Source organism: Cervus elaphus, chromosome 4 (genome assembly GCF_910594005.1).
Source record: "Cervus elaphus chromosome 4, mCerEla1.1, whole genome shotgun sequence".
Taxonomy (NCBI): domain Eukaryota; kingdom Metazoa; phylum Chordata; class Mammalia; order Artiodactyla; family Cervidae; genus Cervus; species Cervus elaphus.
In genome coordinates this window covers 45,813,322-45,838,982 of record NC_057818.1, presented here as the reverse complement: position 1 = coordinate 45,838,982, position 25,661 = coordinate 45,813,322, and the positions used below count along the sequence as shown (strand labels likewise).

The 25,661-nt window shown below is 43.8% G+C and overlaps 1 long non-coding RNA gene and 1 pseudogene across 2 annotated transcripts; one reads left to right on the top strand and one right to left on the bottom strand.

The window, feature by feature from the left end:
• The first annotated feature begins 1,043 nt into the window (after positions 1-1,043).
• LOC122688425 lies at positions 1,044-15,950 on the top strand. Of its 2 annotated transcripts, none has more exons than XR_006339449.1 (4): positions 1,044-1,385; positions 2,137-2,295; positions 6,246-6,416; positions 10,013-15,950. It is a non-coding gene; the product is annotated as an uncharacterized LOC122688425 (long non-coding RNA). The 2 variants fall into 2 exon arrangements; XR_006339447.1 differs by lacking the exon at positions 1,044-1,385 and adding an exon at positions 1,413-1,778.
• Positions 15,951-15,989: 39 nt separating this feature from the next.
• LOC122692750 lies at positions 15,990-22,735 on the bottom strand (annotated as a pseudogene).
• Between the last annotated feature and the right edge of the window lie 2,926 nt (positions 22,736-25,661).

The window sequence follows — 25,661 nt, the reverse complement described above, 5'->3', positions numbered from 1 at the left end:
GACATCTTCTGGGTGGTTGGAATGGAAATTTCCCTTCAGAAGCCCAGGACTGCATGCATAAAGAGCCACTTCAGTAGAGTCTCTTTGAGACTGTTAGTTAGGAAGTTAGGCATAAGCAATGAGGGGAGGCCTGGCTGAAAGGGATGCAAGCAGATCTCTAAACTCCATCCCAGACACACCCAGGAGAGCTCACAGATGCGCCACAAAATAACCACAGAGACTTTTCAACTCCTGCACATGTGCCCTAGGTACACAGTGGATACAAAATGACCACAGGGACTTCCACAAGTAACCTTAGGCAGTTAGGAGTCCACTAAGGGCTCATGAATATTCTACATTTAATTAGAACAGACAGAATTATGGGAAGACATAAACAACACAACTTACTGTTATATAACTTATAATTGTCAATCAGCCTTAAGCATATGCCTATTTGCATTCTCTTTCATTGACTGGTGGTGGGTGCAAGCCCTACTTTGCACTGGGCATAACCAAAAGGAGGAGACTGGAAGTATAAAAGGAGGAAGCCAAGCAAGATCAATACAAAGGATGAAAAGAACTCCTTTGGCAATGTCAGACTAATAAAATAATCTGTTTCAGTTGAACTCAGCTATAACTTGTCTATTGTTCTACATCTTTTGGTCCATTACTTCAAGTTTTTGTACCTAGGAGACAACAACTGAGGAAGAGAAATAAACTAACCTGACAAGATCCTATGGACTGCAGCCCTCCAGGCTCCTCTGTCCATGGGGTTCTCTAGGCAAGAATACTAGAGTAGGTTGCCATGTTCTCCTCCAGGAAATCTTTTTGACTCAAGGATTGAACCAGTGTCTGTCTCCTGCATTGGCAGGTGGGTTCTTTACTACCAGCACCACCCGAAAGCCCAGGGCTGCATGGGAAAGAAGTTAAGATTTCATTGTGTCCAAGGGTAGATGTCGCTGGTACACTCCCACTGCTGATGAGGCCCCTTCTGGGTTGTCGTGACCTTCAATCATTGTTTAATCTTCCTTGACCTTCACTGTCCCTTCCTAGTCTTTTCTAGGGTGCTCAGCTCAGCCTCCTTTGGGTCTGGATGGCACCCAGTCTGATCCGGGAGACTGCCTGCTCAGATGGCAATCAGAGAGTCAATTTCCACCCTGGACAACGGGTCTTAACTTTTCTGAGTGGCTGAACACCTTGGAACTGCCAGGAGACAGCACCGGCTTCATTTGAGAGTCCTGCCTGGACCGGGAGGAAAGGACTCCAAGGGGAAGCGTTCTGAGCGTTTGGGATCAGAAACCGCCCCTTGGGGCGAAGGAAAAACCGGAAACCAAATGTCTTCACGACCTGCAATTGCAGAACTGTATTTGAACAGGAGTGCAAGTGGGGTACAGGCTCAAGGAAAGGTGGGTGGGTTGGTGGGGGCAGGGGGTGATCCAAGACTGTGGAGACGCTAATGATCTGTGACTGAGGAGAGGCCTTGGGGGCAGGAGGGCCGAGTGCCAAGATTGCTGAGAAGCGCAGTTTGCGCGTCGTGGGATCCTTGGAGTGGGCGGGGAACCTCAGAAGTTCCAGCCGCCGGCCCCTCCTCCGGAAGCACTCGTTGTTCAACGGATGTTGGGTGCCATCATAGGAATGGGCAAAACGGGAAACAGAGAAAGTGCGCGCACAGGGGCGCGAGGATATGACAACAAAAGGCAAAGGGCGAGGTCCAACGGCCCATCCCCGGCTGAACTCTCTGAGCTTTGGGCCTTTCCTGACCAAGTTACAGGCGCTTACTACCAAACGGGCCCCTCCAGGTGTGGAGACTGCCTGGACAGGACAGCGGAGGCTCACTTGGCAGCCAGCGTCTGTGAGCCTCCCGCCTTCCCCCTCGGTCCCTGTCTCCGGAGGCGGAGGCTGGAGCCACTCTGATCCTCCCAGCACAGAGAGCCCCGGGTAGAGGGAGGGCGAGAGCCCTGAAGCTCCTGGGGCAACCGGCGTCCGCCCAGGCAGCCCTGGAGGCCGCGGTGGGGGCGGGGGGGGGGGGGGGCGGGTGTGTGTGTGCTGAGGTGGGGAGGAGAGACCAGAGCAGCAGGGGCGTAAGACCCCTCAGCCTCTTCCTTTCAGGCAGCTGCTATAAAGGACACATTTTTCCTTCCTCTCCTCCTCATACAGTAGTTCAGAGCTCCCGACACTACCTCCTGGCTGGTCGTCTCCAGCCCCTCTCCATGCCGTGGTGCCAGGGAAAGGTATGAACCAGCAGCATTACCATCTGGGCACTGAAGCTTTCCGAGGTGAAACCTGGGACGCTGCTTTCCACAATATCTTTTCCTGGTAACCATGTTCTCTTTTCCTTTCTTCACATTTGATAAACCAGCATATAAGCCTTATACTTTTTTTTTTTTTTTTTAAGGTGGTATAGATGATAGCAGCAGCGCAGAATTTGAACCCAGTCGATCTGATTCTAGAGCTCCTGCATTTAACCACCTGGGCTGTGGCACCTCATCATGCCAGCATCACTTATAATTAAAAAAATTAGTCTTTATGGTACTTATTGCAAAATTCAGGCTTAAATTGAGAACACTAGGGAAAACCACTAGGCCATTCGGGTATGACCTAAATCAAATCCCTTACGATTATACAGTGGAGGTGACAAATAGATTCAGGGGATTAGATCTGGTAGACAGAGTGCCTGAAAAACTCCAGACAGAGGTTCATAACATTGTACAAGAGGCAGTGACCAAAATCATCCCAAAGAAAAAGAAATGCAGCAAGGCAAAATGATGGTCTGAGGAGGCTTTACAAACAGCTGAGAAAACAAGAGACGCAAAGGGCAAAGGAAAAGGGGGGCAATATGCCCAACTAATGCAGAGTTCCAGAGAATAGCAAGGAGAGATAAGAAAGCCTTCTTAAGCAAACAATGCAAAGAAATAGAGGAAAAGAGTAAAATGAGAAAGACTAGAGATCTCTTCAGGAAAATTGGAGATACCAAAGGAACATTTCATTCAAATATGGGCATGATAAAGGACAGAAACCACAAGGACCTAACAGAAGCAGAAGAGATTAAGAAGAGGTGTCAAGAATACACAGAAGAACTATACAAACAATATCTTCATGACCCAGATAACCACAATGGTATGATGTCTCACCTAGAGCCAGACATCTTGGAATGTGAAGTCAAATGAGCTTTAAGCATTACTAACTACTAACAAAGCTAGTGGAGGTGGTGGAATTCCAGCTGAACTATTTCAAATCCTAAAAGATGATGCTGTTAAAGTGCTGCACTCAATATGCTAGCAAATTTGGAAAACTCAGCAGTGGCCTCAATGCTGGAAAAGGTCAGTTTTCATTCCAATTCCAAAGAAAGGCAATGCCAAAGAATGTTCAAACTATTGCACAGTTGCACTCATTTTACATGCTAGCAAGGTAATGCTCAAAATCCTTCAAACTAGGCTTTAAAGTATGTGAACCTAGAACTTCCAAATGTCCAAGCTGGATTTAGAAAAGGCAGAGGAACCAGAGATCAAATTACCAACATCCGCTGGATGATAGAAAAAGCAAGGGAATTTCAGGGAAACATCTACTCCTGCTTCATTGACTATGCTAAAACCTTTGATTGTGTGGATCACAACAAACTGGAAAATTCTTAGAGATGAGAATGCCAGACCACCTTACCTGTCTCCTAACAACAGGTCAAGGAACAACAGTTAAAATCAGACATGGAACAATGGACTGGTTCAAAATTGGGAAAGGAGTACATCAAGGCTATATGTTGTCACCCTACTTATTTAACTTATATGCAGAGAGCACCATGCAAAATGCTGGGTTGGATGAAGCTCAAGTTGGAATCAAGATTCCCAGGAGAAATATCAATAACCTGAGATACGCAGATGACACCACTCTAATGGAAGAAATCAAAAAAGAACTAAGGAGCCTCTTGATGAAGTTGAAAGAGGAGAGTGAAAAAGCTGGCTTAAAACTCAACATTCAAAAAACCAAGATCATGGCATCTGGTCTCATCACTTCATGACAAATAGATAGGGAAAAAATAGAAACCGTGAGAGACTTTATTTTTTGGGGCTCCAAAATCACTGTAGATGGTGACTGAAGCCATGAAATTTAAAGACGCTCCTTCGAAGAAAAGCTATGACAAACCTAGACAGCATATTAAAAAGCAGAGACGTTATTTTGCCAACAAATGTCTGTGTAGTCAAAGCTATGGTAGTCATGTATAGATGTGAGAGTTGGACCATAAAGAAGGCTTAGCACCAAAGAATTGATGCTTTTGAATTGTGGTGCTGGGAAAGATTCTTGAGAATCCTTTGGACAGCCAGGAGATCAAACCAGTCAATCCTAAAGGAAATCAACCCTGAATATTCATTGGAAATACTGATGCTGAAGCTGAAGCTCCAATATTTTGGCAAACCTGCTGGAAAGAGCCATCTCATTGGAAAAGACTTATGCTGGAAAAGATTGAGGGCAGGAGGAGAAGGGGGCAACAGAGTATGAGATGGTTGGATAGCATCTTTGACTCAATGGACATGAGTTTGAGCAAACTCTGGGAGATAGTGAAGGACAGGGAAGTCTGATGTGCTGCAGTCCATGGGGTCGCAAAGAGTTGGACTTGACTTAGCAACTGAACAACAGCAAAACTTTTCTCTCAGCAATGTTTGTAATACAGATCAGCTAATTACAACCTAAAAGAAGAATATGTGAGATCATATATTTGCATGTGTTCGTGCTCAGTTGCATCCAACTCTTTGTGACCCCATGGACTGTAGCCCACCAGGCTCCTCTTTCCATGGGATTTCCAGGAAAGACTTTTGGAGTTGGTTGTTATTTCCTCCTCTAGGAGATCTTCCTGACCTAGGGATCGAACCCATGTCTCCTGGCTCTTCTGCATTGGCAGGTGGATTCTTTACCACTGAGCCACTAGGAAGCCTGAGATTAAAATGTTCACCACAAAATTTATGTTATTTGCTATCTGGCCATTTCATAGAAAGCTTGCCTGTGCTATAGTTTTCTGTATACAGGTCTTACTTAGCTTTTTGCTAACTTATTCCTAAGTGTTTTCCGGGATTTAGAAATGTTAAATAATGTCTTTAAAATAGTTCATTGGTAGTACAGAGAAAATATATTTATCTATCTAAATCTATCTATCTAATGTTAACCAAAAATTCAGAAATGGAGACTTAATTGAAATAATAAGCTTTTATTTGTGGTTTGTTATGACTGCAGCCCATGAGGAGGTTTATAAAGGCAAAAAGAGAAAAAAGATTATGTAAATTATGTGCCAAGAATTAAGATTGGAGCTGGCACAAAGTAAGGGTGTTTGTAAAGCAAGAATAGGTTGAGGTCTGAAATGATTACCCAACTGCAAAAGTTGGGGGGTTGGCATGGAAAGAGACTTTGAAACTATGAGGTTGCAGCTAGTAGCTTTTAGTAGATATTGTTTTGAAAAAGTCTAGTGGTGTCCCTGAGTTTGATATAGTTCAGAGAACATTTAAATTCCCAGAGATGCAAGAATGTGTTTAAATTTACTTTCACAATGGCCACCCAGCTCCATTTTGGATGTCTGAACCAGTTACACCATTCTGACTTTTAAATGCTTTTAAAAAGCATTTAATCATCATTTGCAACTAGGCTATAATTGCATGTTTGTTCCAGGAGTTTTATATGATGATTCTTTGATTTTTCTATACAGATGATCATGGCTCTAAAAAAAAAAAAAAAAAAAAAAACAAACAAAAAAAAACCAGTTTATCTCTTTTCTTAATCTGTATACCTTTTATTTTATTTTGTTGCCTTACTGCATTAACTAGTATTTCAGTATGGTGTTGAGAAGGAGTGGTGGGAAGGGAAATCTTTGCCTTGTTTCTGATCTTAGTGAAAAAAACTTGAGGTTTCTCACTGTTAGGTATGCTGATAGCTTTAGGTTTTTGTGATATTCTTTACCCGGTTGAGGAAGGTCCTTTCTATTCTTAGTTTACTAAAAGAAAGTGTAGTTGCTCAGTCTTGTCCGACTCTTTGCGACCCTATGGGCTCCTCCATCCATGGGATTTCCCAGGCAAGAATCCTGGAGTGGGTTGTCACTTCCTTCTCCAGGGGATCTTCCGGACCCAGGGATCAAACTTGGGTCTCCCGCATTGCAGGCAGATTCTTTACCGTCTGAGCCACCAGGAAATCCCGAGTTCGCTGAAAGTTCTGATTTCAAATGGGTGTCAGAGTTTGTCCAGTGCTGCTTCTGCATCTATGGACCTGACCATTTGATTTTTCTTTTTTAGCTTGATGATGTGATGGATTGTATTACTTAATTTTCATCTTGCTGCTGGACTGGTTGTTGCCATCTCTCCCGTCACGACCTCTGCTGCCACTTCCTGTGCTCTGTCGCCTGCTCCATGGTCCAGTCTACCCACTTTTGGGTGCACAGATGGATGGATCGCTCAGGTGTCCTGGTATGCTGGGCAGAAGCATTTTTTCCCCTCAGTTTTAGAGATCTGATGAGTTGTAAATCAAAGGGGAGAGAAAAAAAGAACAGGTCTCACTATCATGATGCTGATGTCACTCCTTTAGATGTTGAACCAGCCTTCCATGACTGGGCTAAATCCCACTTGGTCATGGTGTGTAATACTTTATATGCTTGTTAAGTCACTTCAGTCTTGTCTAGCTCTTTGCGACGGCTTGGAGTGTAGCCCTCCAGGCTCCTCTGTCCATGGGACTCTCCAAGAAAGAGTACTGGAGTGGGTTGTCATGCCCTCCTCCAAGGGATTTTCCCGATCCAGGAATCGAACCTGCATCTCGTGTCTTCTGCATTGGCAGGTGCTTCTACGCTAGCACCACCTGGGAAGTCCAATACTTTATATACATTGTTGGATGTGGTTTGCTTATAGTTTGTTGAGAATTTTTAGGTCTATGTTCATGAGACATTGTTCTGAAATTTTCTTGTCATAGGTATCTGATTTTGGTGTTAGGGATGCTGGCATCAGAGAGTGGGTTGAGGAAGTCTTTTCTCTGCTTCTGTCCTCTAAAGTAGATTGTAGAGAGTTGATATAATTTCTTTCTTAAATGTCTGGTAGAGTTCCAAGAATACCCATTTGGGCTTCAGGCTTTGTGTTTTGGAAAGTAACTAACTATTGAATTCATTTCCTGAAGAGATTTAGGCTTATTCAAATCGTCTGTTTCTTCTTGTGTGAATTTTGGCAAATTGTGTCTCTTGAGTAATTGGTCCATTTCATCTAGTTTATCAAATTTGTGGGCATAGATTTGTTTATGGTATTCCTTTATTATCCTTTTAATGACCATGTAATCTTAACAATGTTTCCTCTTTCATTTCTGGTATGTCTCTGGGGAGGCCTCCTTCTGAATGGGTCTCCATAGAATTGTTAACTTTTCAGACTTGTCCACACTGAGCTTCCAGAAGCTTGTCAATGACAGTTCAGATTTTCCTTCTCTGGCACTGGTTCCCACAGTGGTTTCTGCTCCCGAGTCTTTGTTCTAGTAAGCTGTGACTCCTCCTCGGATTCACCTGTCTCTCCAGTCTTAGGGACAGTGGTTTGCCCTGTGGGCTCACCTCTTTCCCAGATCGAAGAAAATTTGTTGATTTTTCAGTCTGAGCTCTTTCCTTGTTAGGACAGAGTGGCAACCCCCAGGCTCCTTAAATGTGAAACTTGAAGTCTCCTTGTCTTCTTCTTTTTTTAAAAAAATAGTCCATAGTCTGGCCATCCAGGCATGGACTATGGTTATTTTATTTTATTTTCTTGCACAAAATGGCTTGTAGGATCTTAGTTCCCCAACCATAGATCAAACCTGGGCCCTCAGCAGTAAAAATGCAGAATCCCAAACAACCGACCATGACAGAATTTCCTCGTCTTCATTTTTGGAAGGAGTTTCTGAAGAATTGCTTATTAATTCTAAGTTTTATCTGCTCTTTATCTGTCCTTATTTGCTCCCACATCCCTAATAAGCACTTCAGCTTTAACATATAGTCTTTGTCTTTCCTTCTGTATTGTAAATTCCTTTGGGGCAAGAGATGTCTTTAAACTCTGTATTATTCGGCCCAGCAGAATGTTTAGTACAGAATCATCACTGGATAAATAACAAAACATATAACAGCTGAGGAAAATGGTGTTTTTCTTTTTCTCCCAGCTTCAGATAGTTCTTATAACAGACAAATTGTCTTAGACAAGAAATATTTTCAAGAAATAAGTCTAGTGGAGACAGCAGGATTGTATAGTCAGCCAGATCTGGGTGTCGCTGTTGTTCAGTTGCTCAGTTGTGTCCGACTCTTTGTTACCCCATGGACTGCAGCACGTCAGGCTTCCCTGTGAAATTATTACTATTGGGATTTGCTGTTTTAGGCCTTTAGAGTAATGCCAGAAACCAATTATTTTTCCAAATTGGTCTTTTCCAGTTATTTCCTTGAAAGAAGGAACTTTTCTGATTTTTATGGAGCATGAAAACATTTCCAGTATAATATGTGATATCTTAAACCTAAAACTGCAGTGCTTACAGAGTGGCTGTGAGAGCCTAGATGCCACATCCATCCTCTCTGGTAGAGTTATGAATATGTGGGGATGAATTGCCCAAGTCTAAATGAAAGAGAAAGACACAGATGAGACATTTGATTATCTTTAAAAGCCCAGAATTGTTAACTGTGTTTCCCTGAAACACACTTCAGTGTGATTTCACACTTCAGTGAAATCAGAGGGATGGGAGAGGAGCATAGAGGGAAGAGGCAAGAGAGGCTCACCACTCTCTTCTCTGAGCTTCAGTTCCTCATGGGTTGCCATCCCTCACATTTAGAATATTTAGATTTCAGGGACTTCCCTGGTAGTCCAGTGGTTAAGACTTGGCACTGCCAGTGTAGGGGACACAGGTTGGATCCCTGGTCTGGGAACTAAGACTCCACATGCCATACAGAGCGGCCAAATTTTTTAAATTTTTCAATAAAATATGGAGATTTCAGATTCAGCATATGCAGTTGTAGAGTATGGCTATACCACATCTTATTTTTAGTATATATATATTTATTTATATATATTTCATGTATAAACTTTATATTATAGTCTTGTTCTTATTCATTGAGCCTTTGCTCATATATCTTTGCTCTTTTACCCAACTGCAGAGGAAAAATTCCCTTGCATGACTGGTGATGTGTTGAGCCTGATTTGACTTTTCAGAGTTCTGTAGTTCAGCAAATAGGATGCAGTATAGCCACACCATATATATATGTGTATGTGTGTTTATAGGGGCTTCCCTGATAGCTCAGTTGGTAAAGAATCAGCCTGCAATGCAGGAGACCCTGGTTTGATTCCTGGGTCGGGAAGATTCACTGGAGAAGGGATAGGCTACCCACTCCAGTGTTCTTGGGCTTCCCTTGTGGCTCAGCTGGTAAAGAATTGGCCTGCAATGAGGGAGACCTGGGTTTAATCCCTGTGTGTATAATATAGATATATAACTGGTTTTGTATAACTTTAAAAAATATATATGACTGACTTTATATATATTTATATATATATATATATATATATATATGAAGGAAATGGCAACCCACTCCAGTACTCTTGCCTGGAAAATCCCATGGACGGAGGAGCTTGGTAGGCTACAGTCCATGGGGTCGCAAAGAGTCGGACACGACTGAGCAACTTCAAGTGTAATATATATATATATGTATACACACATATATATATGTATATAGGCTTCCCTGGTGGCTCAGTGGTAAAGAATCTACCTGCAATGCAGGACCACAGGAGACATGGGTTTGATCCTTGGGTCAGGAAGATTATTATATATATATATATATATATATATATACACAAACACACACACACACACACACACACACACACACACACATATAATCTAAGAAAGAATGGGCATTTTGAGGCAAATGGGTAAGGCAAAGGTGGGGGCAGCTTTAAGCTGCAAGAGGATACTGTCCATCCAAGACCAGAGGAAAACTAGCCTTTAGCTTGAACTGGCCAGGCTAACAGTTGAAACCAGGTATGAATGACATGGTTGATACTTACTGATCTCTTTCTTCTCTCTACAGTGGAACTTTGCGAGGCCAGTGTGTTGACTTCTGACCAGTCTCATCTGAAACCACATCCTTTTGCACATACATAAGCACTCTGAGGTATTGGGCCTCCAGCTTACTCTAGGAGGACAGAGGCCAGATTAAGTTTGTTTGACATAACTGGAAGGGGCTGAGCCTCTTCCCAGAAGAGCAAAGTCCATTCATGGTAACTACTATCAACTACGTTTTCTAGATAGCATTTGCTTCTAGTTGCAGAGACATTGTTTCTTTCAGCAGAAGAAAATGTGTGGATTGGTGATCCAATACTTCTATCTCCAAAGAAACGTGGATGGGTGATAAAAGTGCCCCGAGGTGAGATTGCTGATTGCCGTGGCCATTTCAGAGCTTCGTTTGCTCTGAAAGATACCAGGAAAGTTACTCACGTTTGTGTTTTTAGTAGTATTCCTAAATACTACTGTGTATATAGTATTATACAGTATACTGTGTATATAGCCTCCACATTAGAGGGAGTGTTCTGGGTGGGGCCCAGGTATTCTGAGTGACGGTAAGAATAGACATAGCTTCCTAAAAGTGTATGGTGTTGTTCCATTAGATTGTGGTCTGACCATGAGCACCCAGCCAGTCTGAATTGTGGCGGGAACATAAATATCTAGAAGCATAGGTATGGTGCTACCTTTTCCCATCATATAACCTGTGCTCTGAACTATGTGCCCCAAGTACTCTTGACGGTTGCCCTTCCAATCACAGATATGATGCTGGCCCATCAGACAGCAAAAGATGTGCTGTGTCCAGATGGGCACGAGGTGTCTGGTGGAAGGCAGGGACAGCAATGTCTTCTGGCATGTGTTTCTTCTCAGTGGTGCAGACTTCTCCTGGAGTAACAGATTTGCTCTTGGCTGGGTGGGCCCAAGTATTCAGATCAGATGCAGAAAGAGAAGATGCTAAACACTGGGATGGTGTTGGCCCTTCCTGTTGCAAAATACATGCTCTGTCCAGGTGGGACACAGGAGTTCTCACTGTAGGTAGGGACATAAAGACCTCTAAGCATAGGTGAAGTGCTCACCCTTTTGATGGCTATAGACTATAGGCACAAAAAGAAGTGTCTCCAGCACAGTTATGGTTCTATATCCTTATCTGCAACAGATGTACCCTGGCTGGATGGGTCCCAGGCAATCTGAACACATGGAAGGACAGAAGTGTCTTCTGGCACATGTTCCTTCTCAGTGATGCTCTCATCCTGTGGTAGCAGGTGGCTGGGCTGACTCTAGGTGTTCTTATTATAGGCAGGAAGGAAAGTATCTCCCAAGACAGATTTGCTCTCAGTAGCGCTGGCTTCTCCAATTGTAACAGGAGTATAGTAGGCTGACAGGACCCTGGTGCTCAGGTCTAGGCCTTCTTCCCCCAAATTAGCTGTGGTTCTGGGTGTCCCACTTGGCCTTGCTCCAAAGCTGAGTGTTTCAGACATGGAACTGGGGCCTGGACATACACAATGACCCCAAAGCTGCCACTACCCACAGGTGCTGAAAATCCCTTAAATGCAAATGGTTCTCAAGGGATGTTGGCAAAAAGTGAGCCGCAGTCCTCAATACTGTGCATTCTGGTGGCAGTTCCAGAGCAAGAAAGAGTGAAATGAGGTGAAGTGCCACCAAAGGCTGGTTTGTTGTCCACAGGGATGTCAGAGTTAGAACATGGGATGTCAAACTCCCTAAAGCTGAGTTGTGCTACTTTGGGGTTCCAGGGATGCAGTAGACACTAAGTGGGAGGATTAACTGGGGCAGCCGGGTTTCCCAAAGGGACAGAGCTCTTAAAGCTGTCAAGAGGAGGCAAGAAGATAATAGACTGGGAGTTGGTTATGGTAGCCACATCAATTTCATCAGAGTCAAAGACAGGCTTGGATGCCATGTCCGAAGAGGTGCTGGTTATTGGATTGAGGTGACTGCAGAATCAGTGGTAGGTGAGCCAGAAAAGACAAGGGACACTGGGGAGAGTGACTTATTCTGCTGCCCATATAGATCCCCAGCTGAACGATGGCTCCTGCCCCAAAGGGAAGTTTGAAAATTCAGGTAGGGCTGCGGACCATAAAAGCAGGTGGGCAAGTGGTGACTGACCTTTGCAGGGCATATCTGCTCTGTACTGGGATAGACCTGGTAAAATGCCAGGGAGCTCACACAGAGGAAGTGATTGCAGAAGCAGTGATGGACTGGTTGACGAAGTCTGGGATGCTCATGAAAGGGATTTGAAGAGAAGTCTGTAAAAAAAGAGGGAGGAGAATCCACCCACCTAGGTGAAGGTGATTCAGTTCTACAGAAGGTAGGCTTTGAGGAGAGGAGGGAGGTGTCAGGAGGCATGGTGAGAGCAGAAGATCCTGCGAAACTATGACTGAGGGGCTAGATTGCTGAGAGCATCTGTTCCTTCTCGTTAGTACCTGGAACCCCACATATGGGTTGGAATCTGGAGTGAGGGACAGCAGCAATAGCAAAAGAAGGAGAGTTTGAAATTGTGCATCTCATTTCATGACTGATATCTGGTGTGGGGGCTTAGTGACAGGTCAGTCAAATCAGTGGCTGCTAATGGGGTGGTCTCTGGAATCTGCAAGGGGAGAGTGGCCAGTGGCAATGGAACTACAGTCCCTGGCAACTAACAGCGCAAGGGAACAGGCAGGTTGAGTGGCAGGCTATCAGCGGTGGCCTCAGTTTTATCCTATGGTTTTGGTGGTGCTGTGTTCTTCTCCAAGCCCAGGTCTTCAGCAATGACCGTACGCTGGAAGGTGGGACACAGGGCCTCTCGCTCGATCCCACGACAGCGGTAGTAGCCGCAATGGTGGCAGCAGTAGTGGCATTGCTGTGCTCTGTTTACAGAGCCCACAACTGACAGATGTGGGTTGAGAATTTCTCCTTGACACTGTATCTGAAAGCCTTCCTCTCTGAGTCTACTTCTTTGACTTCAGTAAAGCTGAAGAACTGAGTCAGTGCTCTTCATCAAGCTTTCTCAACCACTCTGGCCATAGGAAGCAGACTGTGGCTGGGCCAGACAGGCCAGCTGCACTTGGATCACTCTTGCAAAGAGGCCAGAAGCCTCCAGTGGGGCTGTGTGGTAGGGCCTTTGGGAAATGAGCTCGTAAAGATGCCGGTGATATCTTACCTAAGCTCTCTTCTTGAAATAGAGGTTTCCCTTCAGAGGCTCAGGACTGCTCCCAAATACATGACAACTTGTCACCAGGAGCCGAGGTGCTGGTGGTATACTTTTATTGCTGTAAGGACCCCTTTTCTGAAAGTCCTGTGTTTTGGACACTTTTTGATTCCTTCCTCCTTAGATATTCCCTTCTTTCACATTCCCAGTGTCTTCAGCTCAGTCTCCTCTAAGTCAGGCTTTGGAGGGTGATTGGATAGCCCAGAAGGAGAGTCAGTTTGTACCCCTGAGGGAAAATATTGACCATTTCTCAGTGGCTAGACTTTTTGAGATACAAGCAGACACCAGAGGCTTCTTCAGAGAGCCCCCTCCCACCCAATTCAGGACCCTCAGAGAGGAGCACTGAGGCTGTCTCATCTGATACTGCCTCTTAAGTAACATGGAGGGGCAGAGGCACTGGATTCACATAGAACTGCCTAAGAAAAGGGCCAGGAGAGAGACAGGACAGTGGGATTCCCTCAGCCAGAAAGGAAACACAGGTGTAACCAGGGGTAGGGAAGGGGCCGGAGTAAAGCTTGCTGAGCAGGTTGCCCACAAGGGGCAGTTCGTGCACTGTCTGATCCTGGGAGCATAGAGTTCACGACTTGGGAGAGTTCTTTTAGCGACCTGCTCCTCCAACGTAAAGCATGCACTGTTCGATCTGATGCTTTAGACACAGGAACATGTGAGAGAGAAAGAGCACCAGCTGGGCACACACCAGCAAATGGCATAAGGAAAAAGTGCCAAAGGCAAAGGATGAGGCCCAGAGGCCAAACCCCAGCAGGACCTTCTAGAGCTTTCTGACTTTCTGCTGCTGGTTACAAGTGTTTGGTTTGACAAGGTTGTTCAGTACTATAACTTCCAAGAGCCTGCATACCTGTCATCCCCAGGTATGTGTCCCCACGTCTGTGCGCACTTCAGTGCCTGACTCGAGGGCAGCAGAGGCTGCCTGTGCCTGAAGGTCCACCAGACCTTTCTCTGTCATCACTAGTGGGCAGAGTCTGCTCAAAGCCAGAGCAGGAGAGGAGCCTAGATCCTACCAGTGTGGGGGCCTTGTCTGTGGAAGGCTGGGGCAGAGAGACTGAAGTTGGGAAGATGGGGGTGGGGGAGGGGTGGGAGCGGGGTGGGAGGGCGGGATGCTCAGCCCTAGCCTTGTCTCATGTGGTTACTGTGAATCCAGACATCGTGGGACGGCTACAGCAGGGCACATGCTGAGACATGTGGGGGGGGGGGGCGGGGGGTGATGAATTTACCCCAGCCTCTTCCTTTCGGATGCCCCCAGTTAACTCCTGCAACCCCGCCTGCCCCCTCTGTGATGGTAGGTCAAGGCTCCGAATACTGCCTCCTCCAGAGGCCACTCCAGCTCCACTCCAGCTCCTGGAGTCAGGTGTGCCTTTTCTGTGGCCACCCTGGAGAGGCAAGATCCATGCGCCTCACCAGCTGGACTGTGAAGGTTTCTCACGCAGAGATGTGGCTGTTGCACAACACATTCTCTCCTGGCAGGCAGTTTCTCTTAGTTTTACAAATTTGGTAAAACAGCATTTAAGCCTTAGGCTGTTTCGCAAGTCACACGGTAGTTAGTAGCTCAGCTAGAATTTGAGCTCAGGCTGATTCCAGAGCTCACAAACTTAACCACCAGCCTATGGTACCTCCTCTGCAGGAACGCATCATATATTTCCATTTTTGATACTTAATGTACGGTTTCCCTGTAATGAACACTGTCACTGCCTATGACAAAGTCTTCTTGGGCTCACCTCATATGTCAGCCATTGGCCACAATGAGCTCCAGTCTCTCAGGAGATGTAGGATAGTTACTGTCAGTTGGCGACACATCCGCATGATGCAGTTGTCTTTTATATGAGCCTGGCAGCAAACTCCACAACTGTGAGAGATCTTCTCCCATGTGCATGGACCCCGGGCACACCAAGTGGGTGGTGGATCCATCCTGGCCACCTACAAGCCTTCATGCCCCGAGGGAACCAGTCACTGTTATAATTTATGATTCCATACACTAGCTTTCAGTGTATGATGAACTGAGATGAACAACTTAACTAGCTTTTCTAGTCCACAAGAGTATGGTATAACTTTCCCTATTCTTAGGTCTTTTAAAATACTTATTTTGCTGCACAGGGTCTTAGTTGTGGCATGTGGGACCTTAATTCCCCAACCCGGGATGGAAACCAGGCCCCCTGCATTGGGAGCATGGAATCTTAGCCACTGGACCACCAGGGAAGTCTCTCCCTATATTTAGGTCTTTTGAAAAAAATTTCTCTCATAATATTTTGTAGCAGGGTTCCATAAATTCCAGCTTGTTGGTCAAATTTGATCCACAGCATGTTTTGTTGTCCCAATGAGCTTAAAATGGTATTAACATTTTAAAAACATTGTGAAAACAAAGTAAAACAGAGGAATATGCAACAGAGACCATACATAAACTGCAAAGCCTATAATAATTCCTGTTTGGTCCTTTAGAGCAAAAATTTGCTAACCCCTGTTTTGTATTAATAGTTTTGGGTGCCTAGGTCTTGTACAGTGTTTGCTAATTTGTACTTTAGTTATTTATGAGGGCTTAAAAATGCTATTGTAAATGGTATCTTTTAAGTTTTAGCTTTCAGTTGTTTACTGGTAGCATAGAGAATATAGAATTGGTTTATATATTGATTTTTGTAGGCTGGAAACTTGTTAAAATCACTCTGTACTTCTGGTAGTATCTTTGTAGATTTCTCATGATTTTCTACATACACATTCATGACTTCTGTGAATAAAGAGAGTTTTTAAAATCTTTTTTATCTGTATTTTATTACCTTTATTTTTTTTCTGACATCTAGTAAAATATCAAATACTGATGGAGAACAATGGACATGCTTTCCAGGTCCCAGATCTTAAGGGAAAAGTGTTCAATACACTGTTAGCTGGGTTCTTTGTATATTTGCTTCATCACATAAAGGAAATTCCTCCAATGTCTGTCTGGCTGAGAGATTTTTTTGATAGGGGTTGGTATTACTCTGCACAAACATTTGAAATAATCATATGGCCTCTTCCCCTTTATTCTCCTAATATGGTGAATTACATTGACTGGTTTTTGAATGTTAAACCAACCTTGATTCCTGAGACAAACCCCATCCAAAGGGCTGGTCATGTTAGATCACCCTCTTGTATTTGGTTGGATTTGATTTCCTAAATTTCATTGAAGATTTTATGCCTATGTTCCTGAGAAATATTAATTTTTACATTTCTGTATTATGTTTTTGTTTTATGGTAATGCTGTCTTCATTGAATAAGTTAGGAGAAATCTCTTCCATTTTCAGAGTTTGTGTAACATTGGAAAAATATCTTAATTTTGTAATAGAATTCATGGGAAAACCCTACAAAAGTGAAATTTTCTTCATGGAAAAATGCTCATAGTCACTTGTTATTCCTAGAGTGACTGTCCAATCCATAGTGATGCCTCCACTTATACCTGATAGTGATAATTTCAGTTTTCTCCTTTTATTTCCTGGTCAGTCTTTCTAGAAGTTTGTCAATTTTGTTAATCTTTTAAAAGTCAATTTTTTTGGTGTTAATTTTTCTCTACTGTATATTTTCTCTTATCATTTCTTCAGTTCTGTCTACTTTGGATTTATTTTTCTATTGCTATACTGTTAAAATGGAAAATTAATTCACTGCTTTACAATATGTATTTTAAATTTTGTAGCCCTATTTAGTGTGAAAAAAGCCAAGCACTTCCTGACAGACAAAACTGGGCCTATTCTACTTAGCTATTGTTGAGGCATATTCTCTACATCTGTTATTTGAGATTTAGAATTGCAAGCAAAGAAACATATGCCTGCCAATTTAAAGTAGAAAGATAACTTATTGAAAACCTATCAGAATCCCTGGAAAGCTAGAGAACTGAATTCAGCAAATAGGAATGAGGGAGGTCAGGCAGCCAAAGCATGCTAAAAAAGCTACTTATTGGGTCTCTACTGTCCTTCTCTGGGGCAAGGTCTGGGGCAAGTCTGGGGCAGAGGTATCTGGTCATCAAATATATGTCAAGTGCCTACATCCACACCAAAGCAGAGCCTGGGCATGATGAATGACTAACACTTTTACTTTAGGATAGTACTGTGATGGTATTTTATTATTTGGACTAAACTGTGAAATCACTGATTGTTGGAATTAAAGTTTTCTGGTGGTAAAACACATAGGTTGCCAAGTGCCAAGAAAGAGGACCTTGATTTTTGCATTGTGTTCTCCTCCTACCTCACACTACAACTTATTTTCGACTTCTGAGAAGTGTTAGTCGCTCAGTTGTATCCAACTCTTTGCGACCCCATGGAATGTAGGCTCCCAGGTTTCTCTGTCCATGGATTCTCCAGGCAAAAATATGGAGTGGGTTGCCATTCCCTTCTCCAGGGGATCTTCCCAACCTAGGGGTCAAACCCAGGTCTCCTGCAATGCAGGTAGATTCTTTACTGTCTGAGTCACAGGGAAGCCCAGAAGAGGAAGGAATTTGGCTTAAAGCTGAAGACTTTTTTGCATCTGCTTGACCGAGGCTGAGGCAAGTCCTGTGAGCCTCTCTGTCACAGCAGACTGTGTGCCTGGGGCCACCTTCCTTGTTCTGGAGAAGATGTCATCTCTGATCCCTTGTTTGGCAGGATAGACTGAGATTGCCTGCCTCCTCCTTTCTGAAGGGTGTTAGGAGTACACTGTGAGAAGCTAAAGGTGGGGGCAGCTCTGGGAACTTACCTTAACCCAGGAACCATGCCAGCCAAATGGTTATTGGTGGTGGGAGGGAGGGGGATGGGATGGCTCTGGGCCTGAATATACTTGGGGAGGTGGTGCTAGGCTTCAACCAGACAGTAAAAGGAAGCATTTTTTTTCTGCTAAAACTGGTTTTAACGAGGGATGGCATGCCAAGAGGAAGACTCAGGCTAGCTGAGCGTGGCCCCTCTCTGAGCCATTCCTGGAAGCTTTGCTCATCAGTTTTTCTTCTTCATGACCCTAAATCTATACCGATATACTGCAGCTGCTGCTGCTAAGTCTCTTCAGTCGTGTCGGACTCTGTGCGACCCCATAGACGGCAGCCCACCAGGCTACCCTGTCCCTGGGATTCTCCAGGCAAGAACACTGGAATGGGTTGCCATTTCCTTCTCCAATGCATGAAAGTGAAAAGTGAAAGTGAAGTCGCTCAGTTGTGCCCAACTCAGCGATCCCATGGACTGCAGCCTACCAGGCTCCTCTGTCCATGGTATTTTCAGGCAAGAGTACTGGAGTGGGTTGCCATTGCCTTCTCTGATACCGATGTACAGCATGGACCAAATTCTGTACCTGATTTGGCTCCAAATAATTGAATATTTGACTATCCCACATGTCCTCAGGGGAAAGGATCTTGGTGGGTTTGTGGTAAAGCAGGTATTTGTTCAGGTGGCTCTCATCATTTTGTGTGGCCTCGATGTGATTGGCCTGGTCAACCATCATCGCCTCATGGCAGGCCTTGGCAAGTCTGTAAACCTTGGACATGGACCCCCCAAATAAGGCCCCTATATAATAAAATTCTCCCTTATCTTCAGGAATATGGGCCTGTGACTGAGGCTGGTGTTCATATTCAAAGTATTTCTGAGTCAATCCATAGAAGCCAGGATGGAGGGTGCTGAACAAGGAGGAGATGATCTCCACACCCACATCATCACTAAACTTCATATCCACATTTGCACACACAAGGTAATCCACCTCCTGGTGGAAGCGCTGCTCAATAAAATTGCTGATCACCTCCATGCAGTGAATGGAAATCTGCCAGTGGGCATACCTCCGGACCTTGAATATGACCATCTGCCGTCCTTTCTGAAGGGGAATGCGAGGAACATAGTCTGGTCGATCAGTGAAGATATAGTAGTTCACCCTGTGTCCCACCATAAAGTACATCTCTGCCATCTCCAGGAACAGCTTCAGGTGGAAAATGTATTTTTTTTACAACAAACACAGTTAATCCAATGGTGATGTTCCGAAGCCAGAACTGCTCATTCAGGATGTCAGTGCTGAAAGTCCCATTCCAGATGATGGGAGTCAGCCAGGAGGTCACAAGAAGGACATCTTTCTTAGGTGGTACAAGCACATCTGGTGGGGGATATGCCATCCTTGATAATTTTACACTTTGTGGGGTGCAGTGTTCTTTAATAGTTACATTTGCCTCAGTTGGGATGTTTTCCAGTTTCTGGTTTCTGGGGTTCAGGTAACAATAGCCAAGAAAGGCTATGATGAAAATTGTTAGAAGAAAGTTCACTCGATGAAGCAAGCAGCATTTTTGTGTCCCAGCCAGTATTTGTAGTACCTGGGCCATGCCTGCATGACAGAAGAATGTCACCTCTTGTCTTCTCCATGATATGGGGGCACTCATCTCTCCTGACCTTCCACCCTCAACATTCTCCCCATGGCAGGGTGAGACTGAACGGCCCCCACTCCCTGCTCACTACTCCAGCAGTGCAGTCTCCCCTGAGGCCTGACACCAGTGCAAGGGGACACCTTGACCCAAGGGCATTTTTTGGGGGTGCCCTGTGGAGAAAGATGGGATCCTGGCAGGGCCTCTATAGACTCAGTTTCTGTCTGAGGTGCTGTCAGAGTAACCAGGTGGCAGGAATTAGTCTACAGACTGCTGGAACTTAACAACCTGTGTGTAGGAGAGAAGTCTGGGCATGTGGAGCAGATTCGGGGCACTGGCTCAAGGCAGTTCACTGAGTAGGTCAAGGACAGAGATTGTGATGAAAGTGGGGCAGAACAGTAGCCACCAGAGTGCCTGGCCAGGGGGTCAGGTCTTGTGCACTGGCTTACCATTGACACTTACTGTCCATGAGCTAATCACCGGGTTTCCTAAAGTCTATTAAGTCAAGATCAGACTGTCTTCATGATCACATCTACACAGGCTAACATGGGCCAGCCTTTGGGAGGCCTGACTTAGAACCCATGATTCAGGTGGAGAGGAAAGAAGACCTATAGATCAAGGATGGTTTTCCTTTATCCCCTTTATAATTACTTAAAATCCATTGAGTATTTACCTTTTTTTTTATACCTACCTTCCACTCATGTTAGGATTAGACTACTAAACTTGATGCACATTATCTTGTTCAATCCTTTCAAGTCTAGGGGATAGATGCTACATTATCCTCATTGTACCGATGGAGAAATAGGCTCAGGGAGGTGGGTCTTGGTCCATGAATACAAAGCAGCTGGACTCCAAAATATCCTACATTCTTACCCTCTGACTCATTTGTGCCTTCTCTGAGGTTTCCTTTATTGAGGGAGTTTTTGTTTGCTTTGTTTTTGTCTGTTTTGTTTTTGTCGAGTTCTTTTGGTTTTCTTCCTTAGGCTTTGTATGCAGCTGTCCCTCAGACTAAGGCCTGAAGACAGTGAAGAGAGGCTGAGACAGTGCTCCATGCTAACTCAGGGCTCTGTACATTACCATTTCACACACCTCCTCCCTCTGATATCCTAGGCAGCTCCAAATATGTACCTCCCAGAAAATGAAGCTTCAGACACACGACCCCTCTTACCACACTGTGGGACCAACCACAGGTAAAAAAAAAAAAAAAAAAATGGTCTCAAGGCCAGTGAGGAGTACCTGCCACCTGACCATGGAATGGGCTGGTGCTCCTGTATTGTTCTGTGATACCTTGCTCCCACCTTCCTTCAGAAGTGGGTGGCTGGCACTATGGGGAACAGTGTGGAGATTTCTTAAAAAACTGGAAATAGAACTGCCATATGACCCAGCAATACCACTTCTGGGCATACACACTGAGGAAACCAGAACTGAAAGAGACACGTGCACCCCAATGTTCATCGCAGCACTGTTTATAATAGCCAGGACATGGAAGCAACCTAGATGCCCATCAGCAGATGAATGGATAAGGAAGCTGTGGTACATATACACCATGGAATATTACTCAGCCGTTAAAAAGAATACATTTGAATCAGTTCTAATGAGATGGATGAAACTGGAGCCCATTATACAGAGTGAAGTAAGCCAGAAAGATAAAGAACATTACAGCATACTAACACATATATATGGAATTTAGAAAAATGGTAATGTTAACCCTATATGCAAAACAGAAAAAGAGACACAAATGTACAGAACAGACTTTTGGACTCTGTGGGAGAAGGTGAGGGTGGGATGTTTTGAGAGAACAGCATTGAAACATGTATATTATCTAGGGTGAAACAGATCACCAGCCCAGGTGGGATGCATGAGACAAGTGCTCGGGCCTGGTGCACTGGGAAGACCCAGAGGAGTCTGGTGGAGAGGGAGGTGGGAGGGGGGATCGGGATGGGGAATACATGTAACTCCATGACTGATTCATGTCAATGTATGACAAAACCCACTTCAATGCTGTGAAGTAATTAGCCTCCAACTAATAAAAATAAATGAAAAAAAAAATTGAGAAGCAAAAAAAAAAAAAAAAAGAGTAATCAAACAAAATCTAAAAAAAAAAAAAAAAAAGAAGTGGGTGGCTGGGACTTCCCTGGTTGTCCGGTAGTTAGCAATCCACCTTCCAGTGAAGAGGATATTGGTTCAGTCCCTGGTCCAGGAAGACTCCTCATGCCACGTGGCAACTGAGCCCAAGCTCCTCAACTATTGAAGCCCACGTTGCCTAGAGCCTGTCCTCCACAACAAGAGATGCCACCACAAGGAGAAGCCTGTGTGCCCCAACTAGAGAGTAGCCCCCACTTGATGCAACTAGAGAAAGCCCAGGCTCAGCAAGTGAAGACTTAGTGCAGCCAAAAATAAATAATTAATAAAATTTAAAAAGAGAAGTAGCTGGCTGGAGATGGGAGTTGCCCGGGGGTTATGAAGTCTTCTCAGTAGAGTTCTGAGCATGTTGGGAGGAAGAGTGTTCTGATTAGTGTCTTTTAACGGAGTCATCTCCTTATGATATAGATGGTGACTTTTGCTTTGCTGTGCATAAAGATGTAGCAGATTCCTGATGAGCACTCCTGACTGGAGGGCCCTCCCTAGGAAGTTTCAAAGAGGGTGCAGTGTGGCTTGTTTCTTTTATCTCTTGAGGCTTTGAAAGGTTGTTGTTGAACCACGAAAAGATGCTGGGATTCCTGGCCTCCGGAGGAGAAGAATTCAATCCGGGGTGGGGGGGGGGGGCGGGCAGAAACGAGGCTTGATTGCTTAGAGTTTTTGTGTAATAAAGTTTTATTAAAGTACAAATGAGAAAGATAAAGCTTCTGACATAGACATCAGAAGGGGGCAGAAAGAATACCCCCCCCCCCACTAGTCTTTAGCTGGATGTTATATAGCTACTAGCAGTTAATTAAAGGAAGGAAATGTCTCAAAACTCAGAGAATGGCACCAGGCCCCTCACCCTGGTGCATCTTGAGATTAAGATGCATTTTGAGATAATCTTGGCACCAGGTGGGTCATCCTGGCCATAAAACGATTGACATGAATCTTGAAGAAAGGCAGATTCCCATACAAATATATAGTAATTGCAGCCATGAAATTAAAAGACACTTACTCCTTGGAAGGAAAGCTATGACCAACCTAGATAGCATATTAAAAAGCAGAGACATTACTTTGCCAACAAAGGTCCGTCTAGTCAAGGCTATGGTTTTTCCAGTGGTCATGTATGGATGTGAGAGTTGGACTGTGAAGAAAGCTGAGCGCTGAAAAATTGATGCTTTTGAAGTGTGGTTTTGGAGAAGACTCTTGAGAGTCCCTTGGACTGCAAGGAGATCCAACCAGTCCTTCCTAAAGGAAATCAGTCCTGGGTGTTCATTGGAACGACTGATGTTGAAGCTGAAACTCTAATACTTTGGTCACCTGATGCAAAGAGTTGACTCATTGGAAAAGACCCTGATGCTGGGAGGGATTGGGGGCAGGAGGAGAAGAGGATGACAGAGGATGAGATGGTTGGATGGCATCACTGACTCGATGGACATGAGTTTGAGTAAACTCCGGGAGTTTGTGATGGACAGGGAGGCATGGCGTGCTGCGATTCATGGGGTCACAAAGAGTTGGACATGACTGAGCAGCCGAACTGAATTGAACTGAACTGAACATAGATTAAGAGAACAATGTATAACATACTGGTTTGTCAAGTCAGTTCCGAACCTTTAGGCAAATTGACTTGAAGACAGAGTCTGGGGTAAATGCATAGTACATTAACATAGCTTAAGACAAACATTTCCATGAGAAAAATGCATTGGTTAGCTCAAGGTTTGAGAATAGTTAAGTTCAGGTGGAACCAAGTGTCATTATGGCAACACAGAATTTTAAGAGAAATCTCTTTTTAAATTTGTATAGAGAAGGGAAAAAATATATATATCCCACTAGTTTGTTTTCTCCTGCCACTTAAGAGAGAGATAAAAAATGTCTGACACTTGCAGACTATTTCCTCCGTTGGAAACCTCTGGCCTTCCTGCCTGTTACCCTCTCAGTTTCCCAGGTTTACTAACCTCCTTTCTGAAGAATAAAATGTACTGAAGTGCTTTTGTGTTAATGGAGCCATACTTGCAGGCATCCCAAGGAAACCACTTGACTGAAAAGAAGTAGTCTTAGCTATGTCCACATATCTGACTGGAGGATTCCAGCAATACAGACTTGCAGTTCATTAGGAGAGAGCTTATTCCTTGAACTGGAGATCTGGCATTCTGGAGGGGTGTGAGGTACAGTGGGGTACAGTCTCCTGTGATTTTTGACAGGGACCGCGTTTGAATGCCCTCAGGATGCTGTTTCACCTCTGAACTAGGTGGTGGTCTTATGCATTGGGCGGAAGACAACTCAGCAGCTTGAGTGTCTGTGCATTTCTGTAGACCACGATCTATAGTCACAAGCATTATCTACCATATTTCAGCCTCCTAGCAACCTTGAGAGATGAGAGTAACCCCTAGTGTTATAGATAAGGAAACTGAGGTTCAGTGTGTTAAAGTGTATGCTAAAGTCATACAGATGCTGGTCAGCAGAATCTGCTCCCACTGCCCATTGCTGGGGAGACAGGCTTGGCTAACTCACCATGTGCCTGTGTACATATTACAGTCACTTTCCTCTGAATCCCTCTGAATCCTATCTAAGGAATGGGAACAATGCCCTGCCACATTACACATTAAATATAATTATTTTAAATGAAAATGCCAATATCTGAAGTATTTAGGGACCTGATTTTTTCCCTTTTCTTCTGCTGATTCTTGTTCATGGTGCCTTATTTCATTCTGTGTTTTGTGTTTTAAGTTTTTCTGAGCTCCTGTCATTGGAGAATTCCTTGGTAATTCTTGTACATTTCTTTGGAGGCTGGCTTGAGAGGTTTCTTCCAGATTTTATACATATGCTTCTGTCAGGCTTCCAAAACCAGCATCATCTTAAAACAAATTCTTAGCTTGAGGTTTTATTATTATTTTTTTTTGGGGGGGGGGTGTTCCTCTCAGTTAATTTATATTCAGATTCCAAATTCATCTGAAGTCCTACCGATTGAATTTCAAGGGAAATGTTTTTCACTACACTTATTATTACTTGTGAAACAGAAAAGATTGGGGAGTTTTTTGTCTCTTATTTTATTCTTAGGTTAAGGGTATTGCATGCTGGGATTAGAATTTTATTAGATTTTTATGTTGTTGGATTCTCTACCTTGATGAGGCCCTAAGATGTCTGGGGTTGCCCATACCCCATTAGTCAATGCAAACTAAAGGTCAGTTTCCCTGAAGCTTGACAAATTCCTCCTTGGAAGAAGTCATCTTACCTCTGTGAGTTCCTGCTTTCTTTATAGTTTGGCTTCCTTCCTATACGTCTTATCTTTTTGCAAACTCAGTGATGTACTCAAAACATGGAGAATCTAAATTATTAGCTAAACTAATAGTTAAACTAAATTAATAGTTTTCAATGGGAATGATATTCAAGGTAACCAGATAATCCTAGTGCTGAAATCCAAATTCAGTATTCAATACTTTTATGTTTTCACTGTAGATAAGCATAACTTTTTGACTAACACTAGTTTTCTTCCCAGAGTAATTTCATTTTTTATCTCACTGAGCTATTATAATATTGACTATAAACAGTGATGCCAACAGCTTACTTTGTTTCTGATTTCAAAAGGAATGCTAACATTTTACCATCAAGTATGATGTCTGATATAGCTTTTAATTTATTTTTTGTGGTAAAAAACATGTAATGTAAAATTTCCCATATTAACTACTTGTAAGTGTACTGTTTGGTAATGCTAAGTCTGTTCAAACTATTGTGAAACGGATCTCTATAACTTTTTCATCACACAAAACCAAAATTCTATCCATTGAACAACAATTCCTGATTTCTCCCTCCTTCTGGTCCCTGGATGGAACCATTCTATATTTTGTTTCTATGAGTTTTACTACTGGGTTCAAAAAGATTGGGAGAGATGACTGTTTTTTCATTGCCCAAATTTCAACAGAAGGTCACAAAGCATACAAAGAAAATACAAACCCTTGAATTACCTGACAAAGAATTTAAAATAACCACTTAAAGGTGCTCAATGAGTGAAAAGAGAAC